Source organism: Typha latifolia, chromosome 2 (genome assembly GCF_019914945.1).
Source record: "Typha latifolia isolate L0001 chromosome 2, TyphaL0001v2, whole genome shotgun sequence".
NCBI classification, from domain to species: Eukaryota; Viridiplantae; Streptophyta; class Magnoliopsida; order Poales; family Typhaceae; genus Typha; species Typha latifolia.
In genome coordinates this window covers 5,193,843-5,210,986 of record NC_133087.1, presented here as the reverse complement: position 1 = coordinate 5,210,986, position 17,144 = coordinate 5,193,843, and the positions used below count along the sequence as shown (strand labels likewise).

At 38.0% G+C, this 17,144-nt stretch overlaps 1 long non-coding RNA gene across 1 annotated transcript; it reads right to left on the bottom strand.

Moving 5' to 3' along the window:
- Window positions 1–1,339: 1,339 nt before the first annotated feature.
- LOC140781063 (uncharacterized) lies at window positions 1,340–15,382 on the bottom strand. Its single transcript, XR_012107631.1, has 3 exons — window positions 15,202–15,382; window positions 1,748–1,892; window positions 1,340–1,627 (listed from the first exon to the last, which is right to left on the bottom strand). It is a non-coding gene; the product is annotated as an uncharacterized lncRNA (long non-coding RNA).
- Window positions 15,383–17,144: the final 1,762 nt, after the last annotated feature.

The following is a 17,144-nucleotide window of genomic DNA, read 5'->3' as shown; positions in this document are numbered from 1 at the left end:
ATTGCATTGAAGAGCATGAATTGCCATCTGTTCTATGCTGGACAAACTAGAAAAATGCATCAATGGTATCAATGTGCATTAGGATATAGCAGTCAAAAGTAGTGTTATATCTTTTTTAATCACCAAACTCCTGCATGAATGCTCACCTTGGCACATGGCTCTGCACCTCCTTTCAAGGAATACTAAGAAATTGCAAGCATGGTGTGAAACAATATTAACTACATCATATAATATAACTCATCCTTCTTGAAAGAGGAATCAGAGATAGGAGTAGAAAGAACTCAACATCCTCAGAAATAGTCTACTTATTAGTCTCAAAAGAAAAGAAAAAGCTTGTAACAATAGATCTCTTGTTAGTTATCTCAAGTAAACATCTATTGAAGCAGATGGCAACACCAACTAGCTTACAAATGAGGGGCAAGAGAAGAGACTCATCAGCAACTTCACCTCCATAAAATGGCATTCATCATTTATCCAAGATGAGCTAGGAGGTAGCTTCTCTAGATCACTTCACAGTATCCATGTCCATGGGCCAAAAGTCACAAGCTAAGAGTAACACAGCTATTGGCATGTTTGAGAACTCTTTTATCTTTCTAAGACTATGGACAGCTGAAATCTTGCCAAGGGAAAAGATTCTTAGGGTCAAGAATAAAATTTCATGAACTTTTTCCTTCAAACAATTAGAATATCCTAATATAAAAATCTCTTTCAGTCATAGACAAATGATGAGTTGGAACCATTAAACTCATAAGGAGGGCTCACTTATATATGATTTTTCTATTTAACAATCCAAATTCTCATAATCCATGCAATCTCTTCGTTAAGGATTTATTTAATCTAAGTATGTCGAGAAGTCTAAGGAATGATGATTCCATGTGACTCGTTTTATACAGTCAGACTCCTGCATTGGTTAGTTACAAGATGATAAATATTTAACCATAACATATAAATTTAGGGGGAGTCCAAGGTTTTTGGTCTTCTAGGGACTTTCTTGGATCTAATGCTGCATCTGAACTAGCTGAATAATGAAAAGAGAGACACTAGAGAAAGAAGAATAAGAAGTAAAGAAAAAAGAAGTTGAATCCTAGTGGCGTAGGTTTGTCTTCTAATGTATTCTGGCATTTCTCAATGTTGCTCTATTAAATAAACCATAACAGGGCGGACTAATTTGAATTGCTAAAAGTTTTAGCATAGGTTCAAATCATCACCATTTGGTACAATCTTCTTAAGATACACATACTTTTTAGGCATTGGCATCCTCAAACTATGTTGCTGGCATGCCAGGAACTAATCAGAATAGCTTTCCAAGAAGGCTAAAACAAGCAAAAGCTTACAGATAGAAACAACTTGCTGCAGAACTGCGGCAAAATGATATAAAAATAGATATGCACATCAATTTCCTTACAATAGACAATTAATAGACACACAAATTGGCGCTTCAAAAAAGATATGCAAAGGCATTCTGTTTTTTGCTTTTCAGCTAGAGATTGTTTACCTTATATGAGGGGATGATTGTTCACTATTATCATAAATTAAAACTCAGTACGAATCATGCTGTGCGGAGACGCCACCATCTGGATTCTTCCTCTTGCAATAAGTTAATAACCTGCATTAGAATCCAATAGCCCTGTACACATGAACAAACTATAAGAAAGTCTTGAGAAGAGTATTAATTTTTTTTTCAATGAATTTGTAAAGAACAATCTAGCAATGAAAGTTTAATATGGAAAAACACAAAGGAGCGGACCTTGAAATGTGGCTTGCTAATGTCTTACTTATCCAATACCGGTTGCAATGTTGGTAGTCATCATTGACTTGGAATCCTTGGGGTCAAACAAATAAGGACTAGAAACTGCACCAAAAGAAACAGCCTATTCTCCCAGGTGAAAAGCCTATTTGGAAAGCAAGAATTTAAAATAAAACTTATTGATATAAGACATGATGCTACATAATGTTTGCACTAAATGCATCGAAAAATGTCAAGTTTCAATCTACATCTGAAGAGAATGTTCCAAGTAAATTACAAGTTAAATCAGCAACAGGGTGCCCTGTTCATGGTTCAGGAGCTAGTGTGAGACCCTGAGCTACTCTGGGCTCATAGATAATATCCTGAATTGTGAAATGCATGCAACTCAAATTGTCTAGAACTGTCATCAACAGGCGTAACGAAACACCTGCTTCAGTGAAAGAGATGGATTTACACCTTCTATTCACCCAGCTTCCATAATTACACAGCACTGAAAATAAATCTGCTTTACAGAGGCAAGTGTACAGCACGGGGCAGCAGTAAGCTTATCTTTTCACCAATAAGGGTTGATATTTCACAACAAAATACATTCTTTTTTTAAGAAGATATCCAGATCTAGAACTCATGGAATGGATATTTCAAATAACTTATCAAAACATTACAAAGAAATATTAGGTCTCAATAAAGTGAATAAACACAAAGATCAATAATTTGAATAAACACAAAGACAAATCACCAGATCAAATCGACTATCTGATTCTGATTTTGCAGCATGGCTCATAAGCATGAGTACTCTTGAGTGTCATGACTAACCAATTTAACTTGGTAGAAGTGTTAGAAAAAGCTACTCTATGAGTGAATGGTGGCTGCTCAAATGTTTTTCGATCCATGGGCTATGTAACCTATTCAATGCAAAAGACCTTAACGATTACTTCAGTTAAGCATTGGTCAACTATAATACACTTGCCGATGTATCAGTGGTTCACCATTCTCAAGTTATGGGTTCCATGATGGCTTCTTCAGCAAATCTGAGGAATTCTTTACTTAAATAATTTCCCTAACTCTGATGACAAAGCCAGGCTTTCACAGCAAGAAAGTCTGTGTTAGTTTGTTAAAGGAGAGTTATAGACTTTAGATTTTCCCACTCATCATGAGCAATTTGTTTATCCTTTTTGTGTGATACCTTGAAAATAAAAGGATCTCCTCAATCTCAGACTCTCATCGAAGAATGTTGGGAGATAGGGAAGTCTTATTCAAAGAGAAACAAAGCTTAATACAAACTTTAAAACTCAATTTAATACAAAGCTTAAGCTATTAGGTGAAGATCCAAAAGTCTATATAAACCCTCTCATTTTTTTTCTCATTTTTCAATATGAGACTAAACCCTCCATGTGATACTCAACAATCTCTCCCTTCACATATGAGCCCAACATTAATTGCTCCCTACAAAATCCAATATACTATTTATAACCAGGCCTTACAGCCAAATTTTCTTTTTCTAAACAATTACAGGTCCCAAGAGTTTAGCTCTTTAATACCATCAACTGCTTTTTATGAGTTACAATGAACCCACTCTTCTGAGCCCATGTATCAATTCCATGCATCATCATGGTCTAAACCAAAACTCTCGCTCCATCGAATGTAATCAAGCTCGCACACCAATCCCGCGTGCCTAAGCCTAATCTCAAGGCTTAGCTCCACTAGTCACACTAACTAAAGACTACCACATTAATATGACTCATCCATAAGAGTCTGTATGTACATTAGAGTCATCAAATTGATCGCACCAGACCGCTTCAAAGAGTAGTCTAGGATTGCCAAACCATCAGGTCTAATGCTACTTATTGGCGGATAGAAGAGTCTTAGTTCAAGTGAAACATGATTTGACACAAACCGTAGATTCTAATTCAACCCAAAAGCTTAAGATATTAGGTGAGGGCACAAGAGTCTATATAAACTATTTCACATTTTTCTTACTTTCCAACATGGGACTAAACCTTCAATTGTGATACTCAACAACTAATTTGTGAAGTGATCTGCACTCCCAAGTTTTGGGCAGCCCATTCGAATAGCTAATTTAGCTTTCAAATGGCACCGCAAAGCGACTCTCTATGATCCGTCTTTTAACGTGCAATCAAATGATCCTAGGCAAACCGGATAGGTGCCACGGGCACTCAAATGGTCCCTCGAGAGCGTTCGAATGCCCCAATGAACTAGTTTCAACTTAAAGTCTTACTTGGAAATGGTGTTATACCTTTCAACCCTTCTAGTGTTAAGGAACATTACATTATCACGAAAGAGGAGATATGGAAGAGAAATGACCACATTGATTTGCATGAGCTTTTCAATTGGATTCATCTCTCCATTTGGTATCTTCTTTGCCAAATATTCTCTTTCATCTAAATATTATGAGGGGATCATCTTGCCCTAGGGAAAAAATGGCCGGCATGAACTAAGCACATTCTGCCTTCTTCTTTTCTCCTCTCCTCACTTGCCCGATAGAGGATGTTATCTTCTATCATGGCAGAGCCTAGCAATCACGTTACACACATCACCGATGATGAGCTAGCGTGTGTGCAGGATAGCCAAGCTCAAGCAGAGGACAGCCCCCTCCCTCATTATCTCCCTCTTGGCAGCACTTGAGTTCTCCTCATCCGCCGTCCTACTCTGCCTCAACCTTGCCGTGGTCAGATCTAGTGCAATATTCTTTCTCACCTTATCGGTAACCCCTCGACTATCTTCTCAGTGACTTTCCTTTCCTCCCCTCCCTTATTTTGAACAAAGCCAAGGCATGGGTGCGTTGCCACAATTTGTCACTAGAGGAGTGTGGTGGGTGCAGCTCCAACTTTGTTCCCCAGCAGTGATTGGACTGATGACCCTCGAGGTTGGTGAGCATCCGAATTTAGCGGGTTCAGCATGGATGAACTTATTGCATCTTACTTTTCAGTATATACTCTTGTATTCAGAGATTATACCCGTTTTTATATTATGAATGAACTTGTGGCATGCTCCTTTTCTATTTTCCGCTATTTTGGTCTTATTCGGTATTGATTGTATGCTGCTACCTCTCCGAACCTCCATGTGAACTGAGGGCAACCTCATGTAGAAGACACACAGTGGGTTGAGAATGTTTCAACATGGTAGCAAAAGAGCTCGGTTATCAAAATTGGGCAAACCCATGAATACTATACAAATTGATGTAGGATGTTAATCACAATATCATTAAATAGACACCAACTTCTAGATGCATAATTAGGATGTCTTTTGCTAATCCAAGATGATGCCTCATCATTGTTATGCCATTATTTCGGAGAGCATCGGCAGGAAATTTCAATATGCACTCACCAACGGTTGACATAGAGATTTTGTGCATGTAATCCAACAACAGGAGCGATTATATTATTATATAGTATGGCCCACACTTAAGGTCCTAATTTATATATCCTAAAAAGCATACCATTCATCGAGCTTAGATGAACGATTATGCTGTCAACTGATAAGTCAAACTCTTTAGCATATTTAAGTTGGATATCGAAAAATAAGAAGTCGACCTAACAATAATCGATGACGTAGAGTGAGAACATCCGTGAGTGGTGGCTCATGATTTTTGCACAAGTGGTGCGAGGATGTTAAATCAAGGGCTCAGGTGGGTAGCATCGAGGAGTGATGCTGACTCTTAATGATGGACTTACGACTGAGATCCGTGGTCTGTAGTGGTAGAGAATCAGTCAACTATTATTGGGTAATGATAGATGATTCTATCATTACGGTCTTCTCTTCCTTAGAAGCGATTATTGTTGATTTGGGATTGAATTTGAGTGATTCTCTCTAAATATACTCAATTCTATTACTAGTGGATCCTCTCGTCATCTCCATATATACTCTGTTCTTATTTGCATTGCTTGTATTTGGTTCCTTACAACCCAGATTATTCCTTTCGAGATCTCTATCTTATGATCGTCGATTTGGATCGCTTTGCTTCTGTTACACATAGTGTTCGTCACAATAAAAGAGTAACAATTTTTTGGGAATTTTTATCTTCAACTCAATAGCCAAAATATATTATGTCCGGTAGAGATAAAGTTTACTTTCGTTCAATAATGCAACAATAAAAATTGAAATTAGCTAGTTTTTCAGTTCACAACATTGAAAAAGATTTTTGACGGGCATTCATAAGAAATTGAAGAAGTGTAAAAGATACATCAAATTCAGCAAGTGTTGTTGAGCAGAAGAGTTACACTAGGAAAGATAATTACAAAAGCCTAGTGAATCAAGTTCTCTAGGGTGTGTCTAGTTTGAGGCTAAGTCCTAGACATGGCTAGCTAGGCCCTAGTTTTTAGTCATGATTTAGATAACTTGAAGTAAAGAAAGAAAATATGGTATTTGGTTGTGAATTAGGCTAAAGTGTATGTTGGTTTTGGTGGGAAATAAATGATATATACAATTAATGGACAAAATGCCCTAAAATTTAAAATTATTATACTTTTATCAATAAAGAACTTTTCATTGCGGGCTTCCATGTTGTAAGCTAGTGCCAAGCAAGCTTACATATTCTTTTGTATTTTTGTATATTTTTATTTTTCTAAAATAACATAAGATTACTATTGTTTCTTTTTTAAATAATAATGTAAAATTACCAATTTTGTTTTTCTTTTATTTTTTTCTATTCTTTATCATAAGCCGGCGTGTAAGGCTACATTATTTTTTTAAGATGTTATTAGTATTGCAAACTTTATGAAAAAAAGATTGCAAGCTTAAAATCTCTTGCGGGCTTAAAAGCTCATAAGCCGGCAACCACTATATAATTTATTATGAATTTAATAAGTTTTAAATAATTTTGGGGAGGACATATCTTTATTTTGAAGAAAAATTGAAGATATATGAGAGATGATTTGAAATAAGGGTATCATTATTATTTTGATGTGACAAGAAAAATGTTTTCTTTTTTAGGAAAATTGAGTATGTGATGCAGAACAATGTCTTGATTGTAGAGTTGAGAAGAAAAAGTAGAGAGAAATAATCAAACCTAAGGAATCCACCAATCGGGGTGTCAGAATCCACCGACGTTGGAATCCACCAACAAACACTCAATAGGCAAAAACTTTCAAAATATTCATTAACCTATAAAAGATGATTACAAGCCTTTATATAGGCTAAATAAAGTAAAAGATAAAAGATGAAAATAGCCCTAGAAGGTGACTAAAAGACAAGATGAAAAATAGCCTTAGAAGGTGACTAGTCACAACCCTCGTTAAGCCAAAGGGCCACGGGTGCAGCACTTTTGTGCTTACGAGAATAAACGTGACAAAAAGTGGTGTCCCCACCAACTCTCCCGGGGTAGAAGAAACTCGACCCAGTCGAGTGGCTCTGATAGTACTCCAAAATGTCAGGATCAAGCTGCTGTAACTCCTCGTGAGTGATCCACGTACAATCAAACTCCGGTCGCCCGTGCCATCAAACGAGAAAACGGTGAACCCCTCCTTCTGCAGTAGATGTTATTTGGTCATTTAAAATAGCGTCTATTTTTTCTTGTGATGTGGATGGGAAATGAGAAGTGGTAGGTGGCACAGTAGGGATGTCTGGAAGGGTAGTAGATGTAGTATAGGGTTCGGTGGGGATGTGCATAGGTGGATGGTAGGTCGCTAGATCCTCAATATTAAAAGTACAACTAATGCCATAATCGGGGGAATATCAATGACATAAGCATTAGCACCAACATGTTTTAACTTGGAAAGGTCCTGCACTACGAGCATGCAACTTCTGAATAGCTCCCGAAGGGAATCGTTCGGGTCTGAGACGAATCATAACATGATCTCCAACATCGAACTCCTTGGCACGTTTGTGCAAGTCGGCATTTAATTTATACTGGTGATTACTCGCCTCAATTCGCTTAGTGATCTCTTGATGCAAAGAATGAACATGATGTGCAAATGTTTCGGCAGACTCAGAGACTCTAGAATGAGATGACATAGACAACAGATCTAGAGGTTTGCGTGCTTTAAAACTATGAACAACTTCAAATGGGCTCATGCCAATAGATCTATTAATGAAATTATTATATGCAAATTGGGCTATAGGAAGAATGGCATCCCAGTTTTTGTTATGATTACCCGCGAGACAACACAAAAGATTTCTAAGACTACGATTAACAACCTCGGTTTAACCATCGGTTTGAGGATGATAGGCAGTAGAAAATTTTAATTTTGTGCCAACCATGTGCCATAAGGTTTTCCAAAAATAGCTCATAAAGCGAACATCTCGATCGGAAACAATGGTTTTTAGAAGACCATATAACTTGACGATATGAGCAAAGTACAATTTGGTCACTTGTGACGCATCAGAGGTCTTAGTACAAGGAATAAAATGGGCCATCTTAGAGAACAGATCCACAACCACAAGGATTGAATTATGTTTTCTAAATATGCAAGGCAAGCCTAGGACAAAATCCATACTAACATCCTGCCACGGGTGATCAGGCACAGGTAACGGAGTGTAAAGTCCAATGTTTTGTTCTCTGTGCTTTGCTAACTGACAAGTCCTACATTGACCAACTAATTTTGCGACGTCACGTTTGAGACTTGGCCAGTAGAATTGGCGCTCCACTTCCTCAATGGTCTTATCACGTCCAAAATGACTCGATAGGCCGCCGGCATGGATCTCCCAAACAAGGAAGTCACACACAGACGTACGGGGAACACAAAGCTTGTTAGCCTTAAACAGGTAACCGTCTTGGAGGGAATAACTGTCCAAAGCTAAGTTCGGATCAGTCAGCAAAGTGAGAACGATTTCGCCAAAGTCCGGACAAGTTGTATAATCTTCCTTCATTTTGTCAAACCCAGTGACTTTGATGCTAATGACAGACAAAAGGTAAACCCTTCGGCTAAGCGCATGTCGCAAATTTAGTTTCTTCTGAGAATTTAGGAATCGAAGAGCTTCGTAGTCGGAATAAAGCACAAATTCATGCGGAAGTAAATAATGGCGCCAATAGCGTAAAGCTTGAATAACCGCATAAAATTTCTTATCGTAAATGGAGTACTTTTTCTTAGCCTCATTTAGTTTTTTGCTGAAATAGGCAACAGGATGGCGTTCCTGGCTAAAGACATCGCCGATCCCGATGCCTGAGGCATCACATTCCACCTCAAAAGCTTTAGAAAAGTCAGGAAAACGCATAACAGACGCTATTGCCATTTTCTTCTTAATCTCTTCAAAAGCTTTATTTGCTGCCTTACTCCAATGAAAATCTCCTTTCTTCAAGCAAGCAGTGATCGGTGACATGATAGTACTAAACCCTTGAATGAAGCGGCGATAAAAAGTAGGAAGGCCATGAAAGCTACGCGCATCATGAATATTTCGTGGTTTCAGCCAATCAACAATTGCCTTGACCTTCTCAGGGTTAGTGCGGACTCCTTCTGAAGTAACCACAAATCCTAAGAAGATGACGTGATCGACAAGAAAAGAACACTCTTCCTATTGCCATAGAGTTGAGCAGCACGAAGCGCTAGGCAGACTTGCCGCAAATGGTCCAGATGAAGCTCTTTTGATCGACTATAAATCAAAATGTCATCAAAATACACCACAAGAAATTTGCTCATGAATGGGCGAAGCACTTGTGTCATAACAAGCATGAAAGTGCTTGGGGCATTTGATAAACCGAAAGGCATTACCAACCATTCATACAACCGTCTTTCATCTTAAAAGCAGTTTTTCATTCATCGCCTGGGCGAATTCGAATTTGGTGATAACCACTTTTAAGATCGATCTTAGAGAAAATTGAAGCTCCCGCCATCATATCAAGCATGTCATCAAGTCGTGGAATGGGAAAACGATATTTGACTGTTATTCTATTGATGGCTCGACTATCGACACGCATATGCCAGGACCTATCCTTCTTTGGCGTGAGCAAGACAGGCATAGCACAAGGGCTTAGGCTCTCGCGGATGAAACCCTTCATAAGAAGTTCATTTACCTGATGTTGCAGTTCAGCATGTTTTTTGAGACTCATTCGATAGTGTGGCAAATTTGGGAGGGACGCTCCAGGGACAAAGTCAATTGCATGTTGGATATCGCATAAAGGAGGCAATTGGTCCGGCAGATCATCCGGAAACACATCTTGGAACTCATTTAGTATAGGAGCAGATTCGTCGGATGATGGAGTGAGGATAGTGCTCCCAACTTCACGAACCACCAAGGCAAACACAATGAGCCTTGGTTTGCTTCCTTTTCAAATTCTTTAGAATTTATTATGTGCAAACCCTTTTTACTTTGAGCATTTTTCTTGTTATCTTTATTAATTATTTTAGGGCGCATATGATTTATCTTAATCTTTTTGCCTTCAAAATTGAAAGAGCACGAGTTGGAACGCCCAAAAATAGTTACATCATGATCAAATAACCAAGGGCGGCCTAAAATAATATGCCCTACATCCATCGGCACAATGTCACACCACACATCTTCCTTATAAGAAAGGAAAGTGATAGAAACGAGACATCTCTCATTTATAGCAATGGAAGATTCATTTACCTAAGATACCTTATAAGGATTTGGATGAGGTGTAGACTTTAACGCCAGGCGAGATATAATGTTAGAAGAGACGGCGTTAATATAACTCCCACTATCGATGATGACTTTGCAATCTTTAATCCCACATTTAATGTAAGTGTGGAATATTGCATTCCTTCGCCAATCATCAATCTCTCGGGGTTGCGTCAAAGTGCAACGAACAACACCAACAGTATGGTCTCCATAATCACGATCTTTATCACTATCTTGGACATCATCAGGGTTAGGTTCATAAACTTGTTTATCGAGCTCATTTTTCTTGATAATGTCATCTTATTCCCCAAGATAAAGGGTCTTTCAAGAACAGTTTGAGACTACATGACCAACTTGTCGGCATTTGTAACATCGACGGGGGTCATTAACGGGTGCAGTTTCATAGAGGGGCCCTTTCCCTTTGTCAGGTTGGGCAGGTGCAGCAGTTTGAGTAGTTCTGGTAGGTACCGATAGTGGTGGAGCTTTTACACCAGCAGGTGCGTAACTGGGAGGGGTGCGCCTAATTGGTCGCCTAGGCAATTGTTGCCTATTAACCATCTCGTAGTTCAACGTAAGAGTGTAAGCTTGTTCCAAGGAGGTAACTTCCCGGAAAACTAACTCTCTTCGAATGTCGTCGTTAAGACCACGCCTAAAACGACTCAGTGTTATCCTCTCATCCTCCACATCATTACACCTCAGCATATCTTCCTCAAATTGGGAGACATAATCACTCACAGATCTATTTCCTTGTTTAAAATTATTCCATTGATGCAAAAGGTCGCCAAGATAAGAATGTGGCAAGTATTTTTCTTTTAATTTTTCTTTCATTTCATGCCAATGAATTATGGGAGGTTGGTTTCGTCGCACTAATAGTTGTTCTATACTTTGCCAAAACAATTTGGCCTGGTCGACTAGTTTCATTTGGGTAAATCTAACGCGTCGATTTTTTGATAGATCATACCACTCAAAGAAATGGTCCATCTCACGGAGCCAGTCAGTAAATACAGCAGGATCTAAGCGACCGTCAAAAATTAGGGCATCCACCTTAATATTTTTTATAATTTGATTGTCATGGTTTTGAGATTCTCTAAAGGCGACATTGCCTTTAAACCCCCTGTTATTTTGAAAATCAAATGTATCTTCACGATAATTTTGCCTATGGGGTTCTCTCTCAGGACCTCTCTCATGGTGAGGGTAGTATGGAGCCTGTTGATAGGTCTTGACATTAGGAGCGGCACGCGTGGCACTCGTGTTGGACGCACCGACGTCACTCCTAGTCTCATGTTGGTCACGACCCATCTCAATAGCCTCAAGACGAGCATTAAAGTCGTCCAATCTGGTAGTAATGGTTTCAATGGACTCTTATAAAAATCGACGCGTTAGATTTGCCCAAATGAAACTAGTCGACGCGTTAGATTGGTGGCTCGTGATAATGGTGGCCGGAATCCAACAACAACGACGGTGGTGACGGCTGCGGTGGTAGGGACAGCGGCGGCGACTGCGGTGGCAAGGAGCTGCAAGATTGGCAGAGACAACTGCGACGAAGCAGTGGCAGGCCCGCGCAGGGGCTGCAGCGACTGCAGTAGTAGAGCGGCGGCGGCGGTGAAGATGGGTTGTGGCAGGGGCGGTGGAAGTGGCAGCAGTGGTCGTAGCAGCAAAGATGGCTGCAGTTGGAAATTGCAGCAGCGGGTGGCTGCGGTAGCGACGGCCACGGCAAGGGCTGCAGGGGTAGTGGTGGTGGTGAAGATGGTGGCACGACAGAGCAAAGGCCGTGGAAATCGGCGGTGGCGTCGTTTGTGGAGGTCGACGGCAGCGTCGACGAACAGAAGAAGATGGGATGATGGATGTAAGTGACGGCTGGGGCTAAAGATGAGGAAGATGACGACGGGTTTGGATTGGGTTGTAGGTAAACTGGTCGATTTTTGGGTAGGTTTCTACCGATTCACTAAGGCTAAAAGATGGGCTAGGTTAGGCTAGTGGGCTTAGTTAGTTAGTGGTCTTTGGGTTTTGGAATGATGAGAGGTTTAGGCTAATAGGTTAATGGGTTTAGGTTTTGGGTTGGTTGGGATTAAGTTAGGGAAGTAGATAAGATAGGTATTTATCTTAAAATTAAGGAACTAATTTTCAAAAATTATGAAAACTAATCCCTAAAATTATGGAAATTAATCCCTAAAATTATGGAAACTAATCCCCAAAATTATGAAAATTAATCCCAAAATTATAGAAACTAATTTCCTAAAATTAAGGAAAGTTAAATAAGAAAAAGAAGAAAAAAATATCTTCTAAAATTAATTTCGAAATCCAAAATTAAAGATAAAGATGAAACAAATAAACTGAATTTCGGATTTTTTTTCTCTCTCTCTTTTTTCAGAGAGCTCTTTCTTTATTTTTCTCTTTTTTTTCTTTTTTTTTATAATCTAAAATGGGGAAAGAAAATCTATTGAATAAAGCTTACTTGTAATTATCTCATTGTGATCGTAATGGTTTATTGTTTTCCTCATTGAGGGTGATCTCCTCGCGTAACTCAGATCCGGATTCTAATGTTATCGAGCGACGGATCTCGTGGCTGATTACCAAAGCTGATGCAGAATAATGTCTTGATTGTAGAGTTGAGAAGAAAAAGTAGGGAGAAATAATCAAACCCGAGGAATCCACCAATCGGGGTGTCAGAATCCACCGACGTTGGAATCTACCAACAAACACTCAATAGGCAAAAGCTCTCAAAATATTCATTAACCTATAAAAGATGATTACAAGCCTTTATATAGGCCAAATAGAGTAAAAGATAAAAGACGAAAATAGCCCTAGAAGGTGACTAAAAGGCAAGATGAAAAATAGCCTTAGAAGGTGACTAGTCACAACCCTCGTTAAGCCAAAGGGCCACGAGTGCAGCACTTTTGTGCTTATGAGAATAAACGTGACAAAAAGTGGTGTCCCCACCAATGTGTTATCCAAATAGTACCAAAATATTATTATTAAATTTGTAGAATATAAATGCAAGCCATTTCAAGGTAAAATTATAATTTGATAAAGTAGTGTTTGATTACTTAACACGATTAGAAGTCCCTAACGGAGTTCAAGGACAAGCCCTTAACTCAAACCAAATACCACCTTAGGGAATGCAAGATAACCCTTTGAGAAATTTGATATAAGACATATCATGATATTCTACTAGAAGGAATTTGCCTTTTCGAACCTATTAGGATGCATATGTTCCATAGGATCTACTTCCTGGAAACAGGAAAAAGCAAAACACGATTTTTTTTTAAGGAATCCACTTATAATAAACAATGCTTCAAAAACAACCAGTTTATGTGAATAAATACGTGATGAGATCCATAAGCATATAAGCCCTAGGTTTTTATGACCCTTAACTACACATCCTTTTAAACCTTTCGAGACAAACAGACGTCCTTGACATAAAGGATCAGTGTCTATTACGACATAATTTAACTAAGGCCAGAAAATCTTGCCATCTCTTGATATTTTATCCCAGATAATGTCAACAAAAAAACTAGAGTATGAATCTGAGGTTTTAATTGATCCACAGGTTCTCTGAGTTATTTGGTCTTACCCATTATAAGTTGGATCAAAAGAAATAGTAACAAACTTGCTCAATGGTATTATTCTGTTCCAAACCACAAAGCAGGACTCACTTGACCTATCACTTCCATTTCATTCTTTAATGCCTCCAACAAATTGAATTCAGCAAGAACTCTTCCTAATCAAACTGCATCAAATTAGTCTCATTAAATAAAATTACTTCCCACTTGGGCTAGAGGTGTCAGCCAGAAAAGCTTTGAATAGCTCTTCTGAGTTAGTAATGTTTATTATGATGCTCAGAATGGTCTCTTGCAAACTATACCACACTTTATCTTGTCTCTCCAGACAATATTTTAAAAGCAGTGTTTAAGTACATCATTCTCCTACTAGTGCAGTATTCAGGAAGGTTCAGCCATATACACTTATCTTACCCTGGTTAATAAGAAAGTTGTTTTCATAACTCAAATTTATGCCAACATGGCACATGGATCAGGTTTTAAACCTCCCATGAAATGAGGCCCTCCAAAGAAACAATGTTTATTGTTCACAATAATACATATGAAGAAACAATGGAAACAACCATTAATAGTGGAAATTATATCTAAAGAGTTGATTACTTGTGGCTCCCCAGCTCAAATTACATTAGATACAAGATAAATAAATAAAAAAATCAAATTACACCCAATCTTGTGAATACATTTAAAAGCCAAAGGAGTCAATTAGACGAGGTCACAATCGGCAGAACATTCAATACCTAACAAATCAGAAAGTAAACCCTGCATTCCATTTCTAGTTTCTAGATATTCCTTTCAACTATCTAAAAACCATCACCATATTATGATCCAATTTTCCAAAGATAGCTGGTTTTTGAGAAAAGAGTAAGAGGACATTAATTAGGTCATAACCATTTCTCATTCATCCTTGAATAACAGACTGCAGTTTTGGATTTGAGCTAATTTAATTCAACAAGCAATGGATGGAGGAGAGTAAGAACTCCAACAGATATAAAGAAGAGCCTTGAATATCTCCCATAAAAAGAAGGAATAAAAGATACAACCCAACACCGAAACAGCAACTTGAGGGCACTCAAATCCCTCTTAGCCTTAAACCTGCTCCTTCTCCTCTTTTCTCCTCCTTCCCCAACAGCTGCAAAGAGCTGTTTCCTTCCAATCAATCCCTCCTTTCCCATTAAAAAGACGGAATCTACGACACATTTCAACCAAAGAAGATATCTTTTTCCACTCAAAGATCTCCAAACCTCGAATTGAGGCTAGTTGCAGAATACCCAAATGGGTAATCGGAATTTAAACGTAGCAAGAATCATGGATGGTAGGAAAAGGAAAGAGAGACGCATCAAAGGATTTGAATAAAGGAGGTACCTTTCAATGCCAGAATAGCGAGATAGGACGGCAGGAGTAGCTGGTGGAGTAAAGGATGGCCATTTAAAGCCAGCTTAAGACCAAAGCAATGTCGAAGGATGCAGAAAGAGAGAGGAATAGGGTGTTTTGCATTGCAGGTAGGGGAAAGGGTAGCTGCGCCAAGATTTAGAGTACATTTGTCGAACCAAAGGTAGTAAAAACGTACTCAAAACCAACACAATTTCTTTTAAAAAAAGAAAAATATATTAATTGGGGAATTTTATATATAACATCTTATATTTATCTATTTAATAATTCACACTCATTTTGAAGACCTTACAATTACAATAAGCCATACTAACATCAATGATCAAAAGCTATAAAAGTAGTGCCAGGAAAAAGCCTTCCCACGAGCACTCAAAATCTAATAAGCACTTTGTGTCAACTAACCACACGATTAGCTTCACATAGTACATGAAAGATTTTATCATTCGAGAAATATTTCATAAAAAAAAAATATCATTTATAATTCTTTGGGTAGACCATCCAATGTCTTGAACTCTATTGATGGTGTTGGCAAACAAATATGAGTTAGTTTCAATTTAAATGGGAAGATTGGTTATCTATCTAAAACAAAGAGAACTTCACGAATCGCTTAAGCTTTGACTTTTATGAAATAGATGAATTTTTGCACCGAGACCCCTAAAATTAAAAGAGATCCATTAGCTCACTAGGCTACAAAGATGACAACCATATTTTAGAGGCTCCTATGAAGAAACCATTGGTGTTTACCTTTATCCACCTAAGTTGTGGAGGTTCTTATATGATCAAAATAACATGGGGTGTTTGCTTAGTAATATAACCTGTCCCAAGTGCCTAAAGGCATCTCCATCTATCTCAGCGTGGTGCGGGAGTTAGTGAATTATAACTTAGGAAACAATAGATAGACTTAGAGGTGGCAACCTTAAATGGGTGAGGCTGCCAAACCTAAAGGCCATCCACAGTGGAGAGAGGTAAATTGATAACAAGGATTTTATCATCATTCCACACATTATTAATAATCAATTCATAAATTGTGTTATTAGGAAAACAATAAGTGATATTAACAAACATAGGCATTGTCTAAGAAAATAAAGGTAATCTAGGGATTAGACCAAAGTTTAGTGGTCTTGCTACTACCAATAAGTTTAAGTGGCCATTTTATAACACTCACTACCAAATATACATGTCACTCACATAGGTGGAACCCACAAAATTTTCAAGTGACATAATGGTTAAGGTTTCAACATAATAAATAAGAGAAAAATCCATATTTTCATAAATAATATAAAATAAAAAGAAGCATATAACATCATAGGCCACAATAAGTCCTAAAATACAAAATCATAGACATATACAATTGCTCACGTATGAGCAACAAGTCATCCATCTTAATTCATATGAAATAAATAAATAAATAAAACAACTAATTTTTGCCAAATCCTCTACAGGCTTGGGGCCATCTACAGATCTAAAAATAATTGCACCAGAAGATGGTGAGCATAAAGCCCAGTAAGCGTCTACTATTATAGTCTAAAAATAGCGCAAAGAATGATGTCATAATAGGTAAATATGAATATGCACATTATGATCAAATCAATACATCAATATCACATACTCATCATGTTCATCCAATATGCACATATATTAGCAATCTATAATATGGCATGTATCAATCCAAACTATCATATTCTCAAACTCGAGCTCACACCGAGCTTTGCTTATAGGCCACGCCAATAATATACATTAGAATATATATATACATCTTTTCATACTATCAAACATTCAATACAGGCTCATACAGAGTCATGTTCGTAGGACACAATAATACTTACACCTGATCGTGCAATACCCAAAAAGAAGGTAGATCCTAACGGTAACTAGCCAGCTCATTATCGAGGAACAGTATGATAAATTGTCTGCTA